We start from the raw sequence: 18,025 nt of genomic DNA, 5'->3' as shown, positions 1-18,025 counted from the left end.
GTGACAACATGTACCCAAATCCTTATGTATTCATGGGAGACTCCAGCCATGCAGCTAACTCACTTGTGTATTTGTTCAAATGTCCAATCTGGTCCACTGTGCTTTCACTGAACTGATGCTATTTCTGTGACAGTGCCCAAGGTGGGCTGATGAACCCAAGTTGTCCAGAGGACTGTAGATATTGTCTGTTTAAATTCCTTTTAGTAGGTCTGCAGGGATGCTGCGCTTAAAATATATAGATGGTGAGATCCATGAGTTACATCTGTTCCTTACCATAACGTTTTACCATCGGGATAATATCTATATTGCACCATTTTGATTGCCATAATGCAGCTAAATCAAAGATGTGTGATCCGATCTGCACCTGCAGATAGGCAACTGCATGGCTGGGAACCTAAAAGGCACCCTTTCACTACTGGGATATTTTCTATTTATCCTCTATGGATTTTAACGAGGGGCTCACATCACTTGTATATGTTAGTGGAGGCTCATTTGCGTCCCACTGCCAAAGTGTGACGTTTCTATTCCATTGTTCAGGCCTGTCAGGTGTGTACCTAGCCTGAATATCCACTATTGTTCTTTTTTTAAGAGCATTTCAGAGAAATCACCGGCCCTCCCAGGTAGTCTGAGCTTCTCCAGGACTGTCCATCTATGGTCCTCCGCCAAATGGCCAAGTGTTGCAACAGGGCATTCTGACGCCTTATTCGAATACAGGACTTGTGTTACGTTATTCCCTTTCTCACTGCTCGTTCTGTCATCCCAATATATTTTAGGGAGCATGGGCAGGTGATCAGATAGATAACCCTGTCGTGTTGCAGTTGGTCAGTGTACTCTGTATCCAGGGTCACTTTCATCTAATGTCGACCGTGGTGCTTCTACAGGTATGAACACATGCCATGCAGGAGCTGCATGGCGTGTGTCGGTTGGTTGATCAAGGTTCCACAATGTTCTTTGACCTTCTGTGTTCACCATCTGCATATTGTTAAGCGGCTTAACTTCAACACTACAGCTAAGTCAATGCCTAGTCTGGGATGCTGAGGGAAACCCTTATTGATATATTTTTAGGTCCAGTTCATGTACTCTGGATGACAACCCTTATATAACACCCCTCTCTTAGAATCCCCCTGACCCCACTGAGCCAAGAAGCAAGGTTTGTTTTGCAAATTAAAAGGTTTATTTGAAAAATTAAACAATATATATATCACACTTTTATAATAAATTAATATCTGATAGTACACTGAGGCATATGATGTGGATCCACAATGGGTAATGTTGCTGAAAATGCTTTATGGTTTCAAGGAAATGCAAGGTGGAATAAAATGCAGTACAGCAAATAAACTTGATATGATTTCAACCAACAACAATGTAATCACTTTTTCTCTGGCAATTCACCCCCCGCCCCCTATGCAATGTAAGAAATGGAAGGAGATGGAAAGAGGAGCACGCAGTTCTCAGGAATGCAATCAAATACAATACGAAATTCAGTTCCCCCCCAGCAAGCTTAGAGGAAACAGGTAGAAGTTTGAAACACAGGCCCAAAATGCTTTTAAATGTGATGGCAAAGGATGGGAAAATGTGCTAACTGATTTTAATTCCCTCTAGAGATTCAGGGTGTGTAAGAGATGCTTGTTGGTATTAGTTCAGGCTCACTTTAGCAATGCTCTATGAGTTATTACCAGGTTGCAAACAGATTTTAACAAAGGTAGGAATGGAGCTGCTATTTTGACAGGTGGAGAAATTGAGCCAAAATCGCAAATCACGGTAAATTCGCGAGTGCATGAATCGCGATTGTGGAAAAAGTATAGGGAGTAGGAAGTCGGTTCTAGGTTCGTTGAATTTCGTTCCTAGCCCAAATGGTTCCAGAGACACGGACGATTTAATAAAGGTAGATTTTCGGATTTAAAGTAAAACTCAAAATGACAGGTGACAGCTTGCAGCTGCAGAATTGACAGGTGACAGTTGTGCAGCTTTAAAAATGACAGATGACACGATTTCTAGGAGGCAGTTCTACTTAGGTTAAAATAGTTTGGATTAGATTATTTTAACTAAGAGATTGGGTTCTGCACAGTTCTGGCGGATACTCACTCCTAATTTTGAAATGAATGGGCCTCGTCACGGATCTGGTCAACACGTCCAGCGGCGGTTCTCTCTGCTCGGTGGGTCAATCAGGCACCGGTTCTGCTCACAGCGATCCGGATCTCTGGTTCTGCTCACAGCGGTCTGGGTCTGGTCTGCGGTTCCGGAAAAAGTTCTTGGCACAGAATTCAAACAGCTCGCCCGGCTGTGGAATAGTTTGCAGATGATTTTAAGGATGCTGAGGCCTGCTGAGAAGAGTTCTCAGTTTGTGGGTTTAGGCCCTTGCTTTAAGTTCTGAAGTAAAGTTCTGGTCTTTGGAGATTGATGGATGTGAAGTCTGGAGTCTCCCGGCAGAGCGTCCCACAGAAAATGGAATTGAATGTCTCTACCTGTCCCAGCAGTCTCTTTTTATGTGTTTTGGAAGTGGGTGTGTGCGTGGCATAACTGAGCCTGCCGCTCTCTACTTGTCATTGGCCCAATTCTCCCCTCTCTCATGATTGGGGGAAGGAAATGTGAGTCAGAGTGATGAGGTCTGTTTATGGGTCAGAGGATCCTCCCCTGGTCAATTTGCCCACAAATCTATATTTGATTCAAATACATATTTCCCAGATACACAATTTGTTGAAATTACATGTACACAATATATATTCCTTATGGTCCATGCTTGTCCGCCTCTGATCTTCCTGGGGGCTTGCATTAAAAAATGACAACATTTTGCGCTTTTTGACTGGTTTACCAATATCGGACATTTACCAAAAATTACACACATGTGCGCAAGGAGTATGGACATTAATTGATGAAGTGTCAGATTTTTAACATGCAGACATTTGGAGTAAGACCCTATTTTCCACTAGCAACCCCCCAGCATACACCACAGGGTCCTAACACCTCTTAAAACGTGCACAGAAAAATCACAAGAATAATGATATTACTTATATAATTCTGACAAGTCCGCACTATGATTTATCCATCTTTTTTAAAATTATGCTCTGGCCCAGATGGGTGTGGTTTAGGTTAAAAAGCACATGGGGGAAGCTTTTGTCTGCCCCCACCTCCAGCTCGGGTGGCTCCCAGAGGCACTTCTCCTCCCACTTCTCCCAATAGGAAGCCACTTTACGGCCCCCCCAATATAACATTTGCCTGAGTCCAGGACAAGGCTTTGTTCAACCTCCTGCGGTGCCCCTCCCCTAATCTAATCAGAGAGGTGTCAACTCCTTTTGGTGGGGAAGCAGGATGCAGCTAGGCCTGGGAAGAGTGGCTGAGCAGGTTTCTCCTGTCAGGGGTAGTTGTCAGGCAGAATTCAGCTAAATGTCACTTTAGTTCCCAGTTTAAATCAAACTTACAATTTTTACATATACATCAAATAATTACTTCCTTCAAGTCATTTCAGAATATAGTTTTACATTGTATCCACCTCTTAGCAAGTCTTTCCTTGGCCTGGTTTGGGTTCCTCTGTTCAGTTTTACACAAAAGTCTGGTGGTTTTAAAACGCCGGCTTTCTGATAGTGGTGAGTACCGGTATTGCAACCATTTTTGGGATTAAGAAAATTAATTCCCCACAGTTCTGAGTTGCTTTTTGGCAATCAGCATTGCCATTCCCAATGGTTTCAGGCTACTGTGTGTGTAGCCCAATGGTGGTTTTAGGCAGTGCCCTCCTGTGCTCACAACATAGGCAAAAATGGGTGGCAGCCTATTCTTCATGTTTTCCCTGTGAACTCTCTGGGGAGTTCTGGCCATCATGATGTTTTCCATGCCAGTACTGCACAGTTTTATGGTGGGGCTTGGATGCATGGTTAAAAACATCCCACAAGCCCCCCCCCCCTCTTGTGATGGCCATTCTGTCCTTTCACTGATGGAACTCGCAAGATCTGGGATGTTCGCCTCTTCTTCTTCCAATTCCATAGATGGCACAGTTCAGCATCTTTCCTCCCTCCAGTTGATCAATCAGTTCTCCTTGCTGGTCCTGATGGGAATATTGGGTGGTACCCCGGGCCCCTCGGGTCTCTGCTCCCGGTCCCCGGTCGTCCTCCTTGGTCAGTCTCCATGGTTTCCTCTCTCCTAGGATGATAAAGCAAAAGCGGCAATACACATTCCCAGACATTTTTCCACCACTGTTAATGGTGTGGCGAACATGTACATTTTATACATCCGAATGCATTTTGCAGTCTTATTTTAAAAACAATATATAACAGGGAACATTTGCATTACGTTACTATATTTTTGATATGTGGAATATTTTAGAGTTTGAACTGACTTACTCTGGAGAGGCCCCCTCTGGTATTGCACAGGACTCCTCCAGTTGTTGCAGAGTGTGCCTGGGATGGCAACACTTTAACTGATTTATATGGACCCACTTGTCTTCCCCCTCTGCCAAACCGCCTTTGGGGATGCAGATCTTGTAGGCCTCAGGGGAGATTTTGTCTATAATTTCAAAAGGTCCCTTCCATGTAGGCAAACGTTTTCGCTGTTTGGCCTGGTTCCTTTGGAAATCGTATAGATAGACCCGGTCCCCCACAGAATATTCCTTCCTCGTGGTCTTCAGGTCGTAGTGGGTTTTCATGCTATCAGCTGATCTTTCTAGATTGCGCTGAGCATAGGCAAAAGCATGCTGAAGGTGTTTCCTTAAATTCTCCTCATACTCATGAGTTGTGGAGGCATTTATCAGTGTCTGCTCTTGGGTCCTGTAGAGCAAATGTTGAGGAAGCACCATCTTGCGTCCGGTCATCAATTCAAATGGTGACATTTTAGTTGCAGATGAAGGGGTAGATCTGATGGCCATTAGGACCAGAGGTAGTCGGATATCCCAACTTGGCCCAGAATCTGCCACAAACTTTTTTAAGATGCTCACAATGGTTCGGTTGTATCTCTCCACTGCTCCAGAAGAAGCTGGCCTGTAAGCAATGTGTAGCTTCCTTACGACCCCCAGTATCTCCCACATCTTTGTCATTACTTCACTGGTGAAGTGGCTACCTCTGTCTGACTCAATCCTTTGAGGTAGACCAAAACGGGAAAAGATGTGGTTAATCATCAGGGCAGCTGCTGTTTCTGCCTTGCAGTTTGGGGCCGGGAGACATTCCATTCACTTGGTAAACAAGCATGTAACGATCAACATGTACTTGTTTCCTCTAGACGAGCGAATTACAGGGCCTACAAAGTCGATTTGCAAATCTGACCATGGCAGTGTCCTCCCCCTCTTTTGGAGAGGCTCACGGTGTGTGAGGGATGATGGCTGAAATTGTGCACACACAAGACACCCTTTCAAGTATTGGTCGAGGTCTTGCCCCATGGATGGCCAGTATGCAACCTCTCTTAAGATTTCCAGTGTTGTGTGAAACCCCCTATGACCGGCGGTGGCCGCATCATGGGCGTGACTTAACATCAGGCTTCGGAATGAGGTAGGAACCACCCACTGATCGTGGCCAGCTTTGGATTTCCTTACCAACAAACCGTCTTGGATTCGGAACATCTTTGGACATTTCATCAACACTCTAAGGTCCTCCTTCCCAATGTAATCAGTATCCATCAGGGGAAAGTTATCAGGGTCCTCAATGTGTTGGTAAAACTTACCAATTATTGGATCCCCCTTCTGAGCTGTAATCAAATCAGCATCAGGGGTCTCCTTACTCCATTCTGAAGTTGAAAGATCATTGTGAGCATTTGTCTGGGACCTAGTGATAGCAGTGACCTGGATTTCCCTCAATAGGGACTCTATTTCTATTAGCTCCCTTTGGATGGCCCCGGTTTTGTCCAACAGATCAGCTAAGTCATTTCCAGTTTTGTCTGGTCCCTCTACTTTGGAATGACCCTTGATCATTTTCCAGTAGATGGTCATCCCATTCGATGTGACCAGATCATCAATATTTTGGATTAACTTCCCATGTTTCAAGGGTTTGTTATTAGCACATAACATGCCTCTGGTTTTCCAATTAACCAGGTGCTCCACGAACCCGTTCCGTACATAATCCGAATCTGTGATTATGACCAGTTCGTGGAGTTGATGTTGGACAGCAGTGAGGATGGCCTGATGCACAGCCATCAATTCTGCCACCTGACTACTTCTGGGACCAATTTTGTACCCAGCGGAGGGTTCTGGAAACTCCTTCACCCATGCATTCCCTACGCCGGCCACCAGTTCTTTTTCCAAATTGTTGTCAACATGGTAAGAGCATCCATCCACATAGACAGTGGGCATTCCCTCACACTTGTCTTCTTCAAAGACTTTGTGTGGGGAATTAAGGTATGCTTCCATGTTGTCCTTGATTTTTAGACTTTCGTCCTCGAGGCAGTTTTCTCTGGCACAATCATGCAAGTCAGCCAGACCTTGCGCGAGGTGACTCTTCTTGTTTTGGCCATATCTGACCACCACAGGAAAGCCTTGCATTGACAGAATCCAGGAAGTAATTCGGGAATTACTCACATTTCCTGCCCTGATTCTTTCACTTTGGAGATATTACAGAGGCTGGTGTGGAGTCTCCACTATGATGTGTTCCCCCTGGATAAACGGGCGGTAATTCTTCAATGCCCACACCGTTGCCAGGAGTGCCTTCTCACAATCGTTGAATTTTTCCTCCACAGAGGATAAAGTTTTGCTCGCATAGGAGATTACTTTATTGACCTTGTCATGCTTTTGGTATAATACTGCCGTCAAGCAGGTATTAGAGAACCCTGTCTCCAGGAAGAACTCCTTGTTTCTGACAGGGTAAGCTAGGCAAGGCGCTTGTGAGAGGCTTCTTTTGAGTTGTCTTACTGCCTCAGATTGTTCTGGACCCCATTCCCACTTGACCCCCCCTTCATGAGATGAATCAGGGGTCTAGTGATCTCTGAGTAGCCCTCAATGAACTTTCTGCTGTAATTAGTCAGTCCCCGGAGGCTCCTTAGTTCCCGCAGAGTTGTGGGATCCTTCAGTTTCTGGAGTGCTTCCACTTTCTTTTCCTGGGGACAGAGACACTGAGGAGTAATCTCATGCCCCAAGAAATTAACACGGGTTCTACACCACTGTGCTTTCTGAAAGGAATGTTTTGCTCCGGTCGGCCCTCAACTGTGTCAGAACATAACGGATCTCCGCTATGTGTTCTTCCACAGATGAACTTTTGATGAGGACATCATCTACATAAGCCAGGTTACCCCTCGCACCCAGGTCGGGCATGGCCTTTTGTAGGAAAATGTTGAATTAATTGCCGGAGTTGAGGTATCCGAAGGGAGTCCGGGTCGATGTGTACTGCTGGCCCCCAAAGGTAAAAGCCAGTTTGTATTGGTCCTCCCTACTGACAGGCACGGTCCAGTATCCATTGGTCAGGTCTATTGCTGTGAATACCTGTGACCCCTGGATCTGGGCCAGCCCTTGGTCGGTGTAGGGCAGAGGCCATCGGGAAGTATGGACCCGTTTGTCGAGCTCCCTAAGGTCGGCACAGAGTCTCCACTGGCCGTTTGGCTTCAATATTCCCAGCACCGGATTATTGAAGGTGTTGTGTACTGGACGGATTATTCCCCGGGACTGAAGGTTCTTAATTATTTCAGTAAGGGACTCCATGGATGCGAGAGGCAAACGATTTTGCTTCACAAACACTGGAGTCATTCCAGGGTCCGTGGGAATTGTTGTGGTGTGGATGTCGGTGCGACCACAGTCATATGAGTCTACCGCAAAGAGATCTTGGAAATCCAAGAAAACTTGTTTCAACTTTTGCTTCTGTTCCAGAGTCACGCAGGCATCAGCTAGGTTGATCCTCTCTTCCACCATCTGCCTGAAGCCTGGAAAGACTTCTGGTTTGGCTAGCTCAGCGGCCTCCGCCAGCTGGGTGGAGAAGTCCCTGGTCAGAGTGCTGATTTGGACTGGAGGCTTCAGGTGGAAAAGGCAGCCCTCATGGACCTCGAAAATCACCTCATCCCTCCTGAAGTCACAAGTCACATCTTCCTTACCATAAGGGCAAGAAGTGTACACCAGGAAGTTCCCCCCATGCCGGGTGAAAATCCTGTCTGGTGTTGTATTTTCATCACTGTCACTGTCAAAACAGTCCTTGGGGATTTGTCCTAACAGTTCATTTCCTAAATCAATGGAGAAATGTCTGTCATCAACCGTCATTCCAATGATGGTGCCTGCGGCTAGAGTAACACTCTGTAAGTCGCTGTTATCCACCTCTATTGGAATGGTGTCATGTTATATGTTGACTAATGGTGTTGGGTTTACCCCCAACCCTTGCTGTTGGAGAGAAGCATTTAGATGTATATAAGCATCATGGTTTTTCAATTTTTGTCCTCTTTTAACCTTCACTTCCAGGGAGAATTGTCGGGTCCTTTCTGGGATGGTGACTTCCTCTTTGAGCTGAATTTCAACTGCATAAGGTAGCAATTGAGCTGACGTAAATGCTTTTTCCGGATCATCAAAGCCCATGGGATTATCCGTTAATCGGGACCAAGCTTTGAAGTTTATTAGGTCCAAACTAATGGCAAAGCGATTGAGAATGTCACTGCCTAAGTAAAAGGCGGCAGTGACGTCTCGCACGACCCAACAATTATGGACTATGCTCTTGTTGCCAATGGAGATTTTGAGCATACACCTGCTTGGCAGGAGATGTTTGGAATTGGGTGCTTCCAGGTCCATTTCCCATTTGTCTATCAGTTTGAATGTGGGAATGGCTGGATCTTTTGGGAGTTGGCGGAACATGGCTTCGCTAATGAAGCTCTTACCGTTGTTCACACACACTCGAGCGAGAACAGAGTCCTTCCCATCATTTAACTGAACAGGGATGAACAACTGCTCTCCAATTTGCTGAATATCAGCCAGGCTCTGAGCTGATTTCACATCTTTCTGGACTATAGGAGTGGGAGTGTCTGATTGTGGATTGGTAAAGAATTTCAGAGTGTTTCCTTCCAGTGTGGAATACCACCTTAAACTGGAAGGAAGATTGATTTTCAGAAATAGAGAGGAACCCCCACCACCAGTCTGTTGTCCTACTGCTATTACTGTCACGTCTGGAATTTGGTTGTTCTGGAAGTGAAATTCTACTTGGTCAGATTTTTGTTCAACCATGTGGCAGGTGCCATTTAAACTAACATGGTTGACACTCTGTTTTAATTTTATTGGTCGGCTAGTCTGGGTCCAGAGGACCTTGTTTACACAATCTATTAGGGGTGACAACCTTCTCAGGAGGTCGTTCCCTAGTAAACAAGGGGTGCCCTCTGGAGTCACTACTATGACCGGGTGTTTCACCTTGTGTCGCCCAATTTTGATGTCCAAATCTGCAGTCCCCTCGACAGGAATTTCCTTCCCGTCAAAGTTCTGCAGTTGTCCAGGAAGAGAGGTGAGAGGAATACAGTAATTCTCCCCCCTTCCTGCATTTAGTTCATCAAAGGCCCTTTTGGACAGAAGGGTAGCTTGGGATCCAGTGTCCACCAGTGCCGAAATTGTACTCTGCCCCTGTACTTGTACCGGGGCATAATATCTTCCCTCCTTCTCCTCAAGGGGGCACAGATAATGCACATTTTTGGACAACTGGTGGCCTAATTTTCTGGTTTTGGACATTGCTAGTGAAGAGATTTGGGCAGAATTCTGTGGAGAGCCTGGGGAATCTGAAAGAAAAAGTTGGCAACTGGAAATGGTTTCGGGTTCTGGGCCGCCCTCCCCTTTTTGGAGGCAGTCATCAGGATGGGTTTGACCCATGGGATTTTGGTATTGTCGGTTCTGGGATGAGATGATGGGCGGCGGTAGCTCAGTCTCCACATCTCCCCAGTCTGAATTGGCATCCCTTGGGACCCATTTTTCCTTTGGAGGAGTTCCCCCATCTCTGAAGGAGAAGATCCTTTTCCCAGGATCTTCTGAGGATCCCTCTCCCTCGAATTGGAAGATCTGTACCTCCTCCACAAAATGGGTCTGCTTGGGTCCTTTGTTTCTCCTACCTCCTCTCTGCTCCTTGGGAAGCAGACTTTCAGGGGCAGGAGATTTTGTTTCCGGTTCCTGGTTTTCCAGGGGCTGTTTACAAGTTGGGAAGGAAGCTTCCTCCAAGGCTTTACACCCCCCTTCCCCTTGTGCCTCCTCCCTGGGAACCGGTGGGTTATCGGGTGCTGCCCCCGTCATTGTTCTGGAGCACCAGGTCCAGAGTTTGGGGCATTCTGCAGTGGCATGCTCATCTGAGGGTTCTGTTGAGCCCTCAGTATGTGACCCAGATCTCGTGTCATATTTTGGACCTTCCGCTCAAGTTGTGAAACCCGCTCAGGCTGATACGGGGCTCTATTTTCTCCCCTGGGCTGATCCCGGGAAGGGTAGCTATCCCTTCTCTGGTAATACCCCGGATTGGCAAGATTCGGGTACCCCTCCACCCTTGGCCTCCCCTCTCCCGGATTAGGTTGTCTGGGGTCAGGGAATTGGTGAAAGAAGGATGGATGATTTTGGGGCTGGAAATTGGGTGGATACCTGGGGAAAAAGTTCTGCCCAGGATTTGGAGAATTTCTGCCCTCCTGTGGGAAGTTGGGAGGGAAGTTCCCTGGGTTAGGTGCTTGGTTGGATCACCCCCCTTGGGCTGGAGGAGTCCAAACATAACCCAGGATGGGTCGGTTTCCCTTGTAGCGGGGACTTACATAATCAGGGGAGCGAGGGACCCCATTTGTGGGACTACCTCCTTGACTCCCTGTCTGTGACTGGCTTGAGGCCCTTCTGGTGTCAGAGTTATTTGGTGCAGGCAGGTTTTTAGGCCCCCCATCTCCAAATCTAAAACGGGGGCAACCTTTACCTCTGCCACCTTGGCAGCAGCAGGGGTGCTGTTGGTTTTGGGGTTTTTCTGCGCATTATTTTTATTTTCTATGGGCTTCTGCACCTCATAGATCCGGGTAGCCTGTTCAATGACCCAGTCTAGTGACCTCTTCTCATGAAAATCTCTCACTAGCTGGGTCATGATGTATTTGGGCAAGGCATGGAAAAACGTATTGATAAATTCTCTGCTATCCGTGCACACCCTTCTGGTGGTCTGCACAAAAGCACGCTTTAATTCTTGCACAAACTCTTGTGGGGCCTGATCCTCCCCACATTGCAAATTGTAGGCTGCCTTGCGAGCCTCTTGAGGATTTCTGTGCACAGAAAAATGTTTCAAGATGGCTGCCCTGTTTGTGGACCACCTTGAATGGTTTTGATCCTCCAGCCCTGCAAAGAAACTGGAGTATTCTGGTGAGAAGGTCCATTTGACGTACTGGATGCAGCTACTGCTGTCCTTCAAATGGAAAGTCTCCATCATTTGCTCATAGAGGTCCAAGTGTTCCCAAACAGAATACTTGGCGTTCTTATGATAAGGCGTGATGACACTCCTTATTGCCTTTATTTGTTTCAATGGGTCCTTAACCAAGGCCCTTTTTGCCTTATTGGCCTTTTTGGTTCGGGTAACCCTGGTCCATTCATCATCTGACTCAGAAGCACTGCTCCCAGAGGTGCCCTTCTGATCTTCCAGGTTTTCGCGGATTCTGCGGGCCTGGGAATGGCTGGCAGAATGTGAGGACCTGGTCTCCTGTGTCCTGTAATGCTCAGAGGAGTCTTCAGATCCCTCCTTGCTGCCAGGATTTGATTCTGACCTAACTGGGCAGAGGTTTTCAGGATTCCCTTAATGGGCCTACTCTCCCAGGGTTCCCCACTAAATTGCACTGTGCTTGGGTGCCCATAGCCGGATGCCCGCCCATCCATTCCTGGAAGGTACTGGCCTATATGGCCCCATACTTCTAGCTGGATAGTAATCTGCCATCCCCGTGGCCCTGGGCTCATGTGCGCGAGGGGACATGGGGGTGGCAGAGCCCAGGGACTGGGAGAGATGAAGGCCTCTGGTACTAGGGCTCCTGAGGTTATGCTCAGGAGTTTCTCCTTCCCAGCGAACCTCATCTCTATCCGCCCCTGTTCCCCTTTGCAATGCAAGAGCCTGCACTTTCAGTCCCTCAGTTAAGGCCTTACTAGACTATCAGTCTCTCCTGCATCGCTACCTGTTGCTGGAGCCTATCATTGTGCTAGCAGAGATCCTCATTCTCTCTCTGTGCCTCCTGATTGGTCCTGGAGTACTGGGCCAGTCTCTGCTGCAGGAGGGTTACCTCCTGAGTCCCATCCCTACTGGCCTGCTCCTTTCTTGTCAGAGCCTCCTCCACCCTCCTGGTGTGCTCTAACAAGTTCTGGTGTTCTTTTTGGAGGTCACCCAGTCCCTGGAGGGCCAGGTGATTTTCTTTGATTTTCCTTTTTAAGTGGCAGACTTCCTGGCCTAAGGTATCCTTTCCTGACTAAGAGCCTGCATCTGTGCCACCAGGTCGTCCCTTTGCCTTTGGAAGGCACCAGCTTTCTGGCGCTCCTGGTCAAACTCTGCCTGGGTATCCAGGTCTTTCAAAATCAGTTTATTGCTTTCCTCTTTTTCCCTATCTAGGTGGCTTTGCAGGGTGACTACCTGCTCAGCACATGCCCTATTGAAATCTAATTGTTGCTCCAGCTTTTTCTGGCTCTGCAGTAGGGAGGCAAAACCTTCTTGGTACTCCCTCTGTAAGGCCAGAAATCTGGTATCCTGATCAGCCTTTTCCTGTGGCAGCACATCCATATCCTCCTTTATTTTAGTGATGTACTGTCTGCTGTCATTTTCTGACTCCTGGCTCCTGAGCAGCCTCTGCTCAGAAGAGTCCAGATCAGATTGGGCCTTCTCTAACGCCATCTGTTGCCTATTTTCCAGATCTTGGCCTTCAGCACATTTGTCCTGCATGGCTCCCATATATAGGTGCAAATATGTCGCTATCCTAGCAATCTTATTATGTTCATCTTTGGCTTTAGGGGCCATATAGAGTTCACTCAGGGCCACATGTAGGGGACCCTGATCTCTCCATATATCTGACCCTGTTTCAGTGACCTGTTGCGCGATTGCCTGCAACCAGACCGTTTGGTCCTGATGAGTCCACTCACCTCTCACAAATAGCTTATGTAAGAAGTTCTCTCTGGCTATTTTGATGTCTACCAGTGTCGTCATTCTGGAATGTGAGTTCCTTCCTGACTTACAGAAGTTTGTATTTTATTTTTGCAAAACAGACCGTTTCCTTAGAGCGTTCCTTTGAGGAGTGCTTTACAGCGTAACACAGCGTGGTGATCCGACCGGATGTATGTCTCCTGTCAGTTAGCACACTGTATTAATCTGCACAAGTGATAGATCTAACACAGAATCTCCGGCTACGAGCCCCCACTTTGTTAAGTGGCTTCACTTCAACACTACAGCTAAGTCAATGCCTAGTCTGGGATGCTGAGGGAAACTCTTATTGATATATTTTTAGGTCCAGTTCATGTACTCTGGATGACAACCCTTATATAACACCCCTCTCTTAGAATCCTTCTGACCCCACTGAGCCAAGAAGTAGGTTTGTTTTGCAAATTAAAAGGTTTATTTGAAAAATTAAACAATATATATATATATCACACTTTTATAATAAATTAATATCTGATAGTACACTGAGACATATGATGTGGATCCACAATGGGTAATGTTACAGTGGTACACTTGATTACTTAGGAGTAGTATAGAGGATGAGGTAGCTGAAAATGCTTTATGGTTTCAAGGAAATGCAAGGTGGAATAAAATGCAGTACAGCAAATAAACTTGATATGATTTCAACCAACAACAATGTAATCACTTTTTCTCTGGCAATTCACCCCCCCCATGCAATGTAAGAAATGGAAGGAGATGGAAAGAGGAGCACACAGTTCTCAGGAATGCAATCAAATACAATACGAAATTCAGTTCCCCTCCAGCAAGCTTAGAGGAAACAGGTAGAAGTTTGAAACACAGGCCCAAAATGCTTTTAAATGTGATGGCAACGGATGGGAAAATGTGCTAACTGATTTTAATTCCTTCTAGAGATTCAGGGTGAGTGAGAGATGCTTGTTGGTATTAGTTCAGGCTCACTTTAGCAATGCTCTATGAGTTATTACCAGGTTGCAAACGGATTTTAACAAAGGAAGGAATGGAGCTGCTATTTTGACAAGTGGAGAAATTGAGCCAAAATCGCAAATTGCGGTAAATTTCGCGAGTGCATAAATCGCGATTGCAGAAAAAGTATAGGGAGTAGGAAGCCTAGAATCACAGCTTTGAAATGAAAGTTAAATTTCGTTTCTAGCCCAAACGGTTCCAGAGACACGGACGATTTAATAAAGGTAGATTTTCGGATTTAAAGTAAAACTCAAAATGACAGGTGACAGCTTGCAGCTGCAGAGTTGACAGGTGACAGTTGTGCAGCTTTAAAAATGACAGATGACACGATTTCTAGGAGGCAGTTCTACTTAGGTTAAAATAGTTTGGATTAGATTATTTTAACTAAGAGATTGGGTTCTGCACAGTTCTGGCGGATACTCACTCCTAATTTTGAAATGAATGGGCCTCGTCATGGATCTGGTCAACATGTCCAGCGGCGGTTCTCTCTGTTTGGCGGGTCAATAAGGCACCGGTTCTGCTCACAGCGATCCGGATCTCTGGTACTGCTCACAGCGGTCTGGGTCTGGTCTGCGGTTCCGGAAAAAGTTCTTGGCACAGAATTCAAACAGCTCGCCCGGCTGTGGAATAGTTTGCAGATGATTTTAAGGATGCTGAGGCCTGCTGAGAAGAGTTCTCAGTTTGTGGGTTTAGGCCCTTTCTTTAAGTTCTGAAGTAAAGTTCTGGTCTTTGGAGATTGATGGATGTGAAGTCTGGAGTCTCCCGGCAGAGCGTACCGCAGAAAATGGAATTGAATGTCTCTACCTGTCCCAGCAGTCTCTTTTTATGTGTTTTGGAAGTGGGTGTGTGCGTGGCATGACTGAGCCTGCCCCTCTCTACTTGTCATTGGCCCAATTCTCCCCTCTCCCATGATTGGGGGAAGGAAATGTGAGTCAGAGTGATGAGGTCTGTTTATGGGTCAGAGGATCCTCCCCTGGTCAATTTGCCCACAAATCTATATTTGATTCAAATACATATTTCCCAGATACACAATTTGTTGAAATTACATGTACACATTATATATTCCTTATGGTCCATGCTTGTCCGCCTCTGATCTTCCTGGGGGCTTGCATTAAAAAATGACAACATTTTGCGCTTTTTGCCTGGTTTACCAATATCGGACATTTACCAAAAATTACACACATGTGCGCAAGGAGTATGGACATTAATTGATGAAGTGTCAGATTTTTAACATGCAGACATTTGGAGTAAGACCCTATTTTCCGCTAGCAACCCCCCAGCATACACCACAGGCTCCTAACACCTCTTAAAACGTGCACAGAAAAATCACAAGAATAATGCTATTACTTATATAATTCTGACAAGTCCGCACTATGAATTATCCATCTTTTTTAAAATTATGCTCTGGCCCAGATGGGTGTGGTTTAGGTTCCAAAGCACATGGGGGAAGCTTCTGTCTGCCCCCACCTCCAGCTCGGGTGGCTCCCAGAGGCACTTCTCCTCCCACTTCTCCCAAGAGGAAGCCACTTTACGGCCCCCCCAATATAACATTTGCCTGAGTCCAGGACAAGGCTTTGTTCAACCTCCTGCGGTGCCCCTCCCCTAATCTAATCAGAGAGATGTCAACTCATTTTGGTGGGGAAGCAGGATGCAGCTAGGCCTGGGAAGAGTGGCTGAGCAGGTTTCTCCTGTTGGGGGTAGTTGTCAGGCAGAATTCAGCTAAATGTCACTTTAGTTCCCAGTTTAAATCAAACTTACAATTTTTACATATACATTAAATAATTACTTCCTTCAAGTCATTTCAGAATATAGTTTTACATTGTAGCCACCTCTTAGCAAGTCTTTCCTTGGCCTGGTTTGGGTTCCTCTGTTCAGTTTTACACAAAAGTCTGGTGGTTTTAAAACGCCGGCTTTCTGATAGCGGTGAATACCGGTATTGCAACCATTTTTGGGATTAAGAAAATGAATTCCCCACAGTTCTGAGTTGCTTTTTGGCAATCAGCATTGCCATTCCCAATGGTTTCAGGCTACTGTGTGTGTAGCCCAATGGTGGTTTTAGGCAGTGCCCTCCTCTGCTCACAACATAGGCAAAAATGGGTGGCAGCCTATTCTTCATGTTTTCCCTGTGCACTCTCTGGGGAGTTCTGGCCATCATGATGTTTTCCATGCCAGTACTGCACAGTTTTATGGTAGGGCTTGGATGCATGGGTAAAAACATCCCACAATATTATTATCTGGCATCGTATGTACCAGTCTATCATGAATGTTTAGTCTTCACTTTATGGCAAAGCATAGTCTGTTAAGGGTCATATGGCTTGTATTCAAAATCAGCCAAAGTTTTAGTATCTCCCTTTTGAGAATTTTAAATAAGGGAGAATAACTGAAAACTGCTGTCAAATCCTCACTCAGAGTTGTCCTCTCTCCTTATTCCAGTGTCACCTCCCTGGGTATATTCTGTGCCCGTTTATATACATGTTTGATGGGTTTCTTAGGGTAGCCTCTCTGTGACAGTTGTCTTTGGAGAAGTTTCACTTGTCTCCTAAAGTCACCTGAGTCAGTGCATGAGCTATATTGCAGAAATTGCCAGAAGGGCACATTTTCTCTCAGTGCTATTGGGTGATAACTATCAATCTGCAGCAGGGAGTTGCAATCTGTTTTTTGTACACATTTGTCCGTAAACTGCCCTAGTGTGATTTTATCACAAGTTCAAGAAAGTGTATTTCTTGTCGGTCACTCTTACTGGTAAACTTAAGATGGGGATTTCTTCTATTGAGCCACAAGTTTCCCTTGAAGATCATAAAGACGTCATCTATGTACCGTTTCCATGTGAGAATATGTTATTTGAAAGGATTGTATGTGATCTTGTTCGAATAAATCGACATAGATGTTCGCTAGGCTGCGTGCAAAGATTGCATCTTTCGCTGTCCCGGGTACTTGCTCAAAGAAGGTGTCTTGATAGAGAAAGAGGCTCTTCGTTAGGGCAATCTCTGTCAGTTGTAAAATGAAGATGGCCGGCATATTGCCCACATTCTATTTCGAGAGCAGTCGTTGTTGAGTAACCAGCCAGGTAGCTACTTGACTTTTGTATGCCATGCACAAGAGAAGAATACTATAGTAATAATGTAAGCTTGGGTATTATGAGCGAATGGCATAGCATAGCACTTTTAGCACTTTTCGCTTTCAAATGAGTACACTGCATCATCTGTTTGCTTTCCCTTGGTTAAGTTTTGTATGAAATATACGAATCTGAGGTGATCCAAACTGAATGGACTAGAAACCTCAGTGTGGTCGAGGTGATGGGCTTTGCTAAGGTATCAACCCAGTATTCAATGTTTGTTGCGATTATTACAAACAGTATTGTCTCATGATTATGCTCATTATTATCTGTCGGAAACAGAAGGTTGTTGAGGCACAGATATGCCTTTTTGAAAAACCTAGAAAAACAATAAAAAGAGCTACATATTCTTGAATGATGTGAATTTAAAAATCCTTTGCTCGCGCTCTGTAGAGGGATGAGCAAGCAATGGCAGATCAAACGTCTGCCTAACGTATTAGGCAGCAATCTACAGACGCAAACAATGGGCCTCATTACGAGGTGGGCGGTAAGGGATTAGCGGCACCGGTAAGGGCACCGGTGCCGGTAATCCCTTACCGCCCTACTATGAGTTCCCTTTGCGGGTCCTCCCTTAACGTTTAACAGGCGTTAAGGACGGGACCCGCAAAGGGACTTTGGGGCTAACAACGCTACCGCAATTTGCGGTAGCGTTATTAGCGCCTTCCCCATTCCCATTGAGCCCTATGGGGGCTCAAATGGGAATGGGAAAGGGCCCTGGTGAATGGGGAATTACCGCCCCCGCCAACCTTGGAATGGGGCGGTAATAGCTCCATTCACCAGGGCGGAGTCGGTAAGCATTTGGAGGCAGCCATGGCGCTAATAGCGCCATGGTTACCTCCAACCTCGTAATGAGGCCCAACATCTTTAAGCAATACGTGATAATATGATCTAACGATTCTTTGTCGCTTCTCCTACT

This window comes from Ambystoma mexicanum, chromosome 7q, assembly GCF_040938575.1.
Source record: "Ambystoma mexicanum isolate Mex_15411 chromosome 7q, UKY_AmexF1_1, whole genome shotgun sequence".
In the NCBI taxonomy this organism is placed as follows: domain Eukaryota; kingdom Metazoa; phylum Chordata; class Amphibia; order Caudata; family Ambystomatidae; genus Ambystoma; species Ambystoma mexicanum.
Note: the sequence above shows the minus strand (reverse complement) of the source record.